The sequence below is a fragment of the Tamandua tetradactyla genome, chromosome 18 (assembly GCF_023851605.1).
Source record: "Tamandua tetradactyla isolate mTamTet1 chromosome 18, mTamTet1.pri, whole genome shotgun sequence".
In the NCBI taxonomy this organism is placed as follows: Eukaryota; Metazoa; Chordata; class Mammalia; order Pilosa; family Myrmecophagidae; genus Tamandua; species Tamandua tetradactyla.
In genome coordinates, this window is record NC_135344.1 from 13839356 (window position 1) to 13841869 (window position 2514).

Genomic DNA, 2514 nt, shown 5'->3' on the forward strand with positions numbered 1-2514 from the left:
TTCCCAGATAGACTTTCTCTTACACTCTAGTTATAAACAGCGCCCCCAGCCTCTGCCCTCAAACCCCTCTCCACTGGTCCTCATTCTCTATAACCATATGCTCTTTGTTCCTTTTTTATAGTATTTACAATTTCTAGATATCATAGAGGCTCACGATCCCTTTGGGGGCCAGATGGCTTTTGGAATTAAGAATTTTTTAGGGATTTGAAAGGTAACACATGAGCTGTTAACTATTTAACACCTACTCACCTCCCCGCAAACATCTGGGACAGCACCCTGAAATCAAATGTGCTAATATCTCCACAGCAAAACATAAATGTTCATTCTAAGTGGGATGTTAAAACAGACTGTATAGTCGCATATCAGTTTTACTAGGAGACAACTTAAGATGAAGTCAGGGTTTTCTACCATACGAGCTTACCACCATATGAAGTACCAAAACTTTTGTTTGCAGAGCTTTTTGCTTTTGGAAATGCAGGCAGGGATTGTGGATATACCACATGTGAATTTGTTATTGAAAGATAATTTCACTGGATATGGAATTCTAGGTTTGTAAAGAAAAGTGATGGAATTCTTTCTTATCCTTGTTCCTCTTGTAGGTAAAGGGGTCTTTTTTTTTTTTTTTTTCAATTTTTCAATTTTTATTCTGGCTTCCCTCAAGATTCTCTCTTTGTCTCCAGTTTTCTACACTTTCATTCGATATGCTTGGGTGCTGTTTTGTCTTTATCCTGCTCAGTGTTCTCTGAGCTTCCTGAATCCATAGTTTGGTGTCTGTGATTAATTTTGCGAAAGTCTCAGCCATTATTATTTCAAATATTTCTTTTGCTTTTTTCTCTTTTGTCTCCTTCTGGTGCTCCCATTCTGCTATGTCTATAACTTTTAAAAACTCACTGTAAATAAAAAGTATACTGTCTGACTTAAAAGTGTTTTATCCTTTTCTTTGAAGCACACTGAAATATGACTACTGCTAACTGCTTATTACTCTTAAGTGAATTATTACTTTTGTGCAGCTCAGTGTCTATTTTCTGTGTTATGAATAATCTGAATTGTATGTCTGTGCCTTAGTTCAGCTCCTCCTATAAAATGCTGAGCTCTGGCTTATGAGGTGGGCGTTCTTCTCCCACTTCATCGACAGGAAGAGGATTGCAGTTTGAGCTTAAACACACTTCATGGACAATGACAATCACAAAGTTGGTACTTTGAGGCCTCAATGTTTACTCCCTTTTCACCTACATATGCCCTGTACTCATCACGACCACATATTAATTCTTAATTGGGTTTGAGGATCAGTGGAACCTACTAGGAAAGCTAAATCTTGGGGTGGAAATATAGGAGGTAAAAGTATAGTTGTGGATATTTTCACCCAATAATGATACATCATTAAATAACAATCTAAGAAGGCAGTAAAATAGCCATGCTTCCTAGAAGAAATATTCCCTGTTTTCTAAATTAATTTTTTGGAAGGTGATGTTGAAGGAAACATTTTTTATTTTTAAAATATAAATGTGTGCTTGCTTCTGCAGCACATATACTGAAATTGAAACGATACAGAGAAGATTAGCATGGCCCCTGCGCAAGGATGACATACAAATTCATGAAGCATTCCATATTTTTAAAAGCAAATAAAGAGAAAATATAAATGTGCATTTGAAACAGGTAATTATTATTTAACAATGAAGCATCATAATTATATATGATTTAAACATATGCAATTTAAAAACCCAACGATTTACAAAATAGATGTATTAGAGAATGATTGTACATAGTTTCCATATTACAAATTTTTTCATATAATTTCCTGGAGATCTTGAAATTTAGTTCAATTGAATATAATGCTTATCTATGGATGATTAATACTAGTTGTGGAGGGAGTTCAGACTGCTAAATAAAAGCTGAAAACATCCTAAAATGTCAATCTCTGGCTGTTCTCGCAGATTCTTTTCTGATTCTTGCCCCCTGGTCTTCTTTTTGGAACACAGCTGAGAAGATTAGTAGGAATATGTTTGATAATTTAGTGGGCCCCACATTGCCTGATAGTGGGCTTTGAGTTGTACTTCGAGTCCCACGGCTGGTAAGATCGCTCCATTTTGTCTGTTTTCAGAACTTAGGTACAAATCAACCATTCACAGCTTACCTGACCTTGCTCACTTCCAATAATGTTTAAGAGAGGCCTGAGAACAGCCAGTGGGAAATTAAATGGGGAGAATAATATATTCTCAAAAGTCTAGTCTACAGCTAGATCGATTTTATTAGTCATGGTAACATTCAGTTGTTTATTGTTTGTCTTTTATATCTACAAAATACTCCATTACTCTTCCTCAATATCTCCTTCGACATCAATGCTTTCAAAATACACAATTATATTTAAAACATGTAAGAGCATCTTAAAATATTTTTGCCATTTTATGATACCAATCTGTGGTCCTTCTGCAATTTAAAAGTATACCAGCATTTCCAAACAATATGAGCATGACAAGTAAGTTCTCCGGGAACTCAGTATGTATTTCCATTTAT

At 35.3% G+C, this 2514-nt stretch overlaps 1 non-coding gene across 1 annotated transcript; it reads left to right on the top strand.

Moving 5' to 3' along the window:
- The first annotated feature begins 1507 nt into the window (after positions 1–1507).
- Positions 1508–1614, top strand: LOC143662871 (U6 spliceosomal RNA). The gene has a single exon (XR_013165638.1). It is a non-coding gene; the product is annotated as a U6 spliceosomal RNA (small nuclear RNA).
- The last annotated feature ends 900 nt before the right edge of the window (positions 1615–2514 follow it).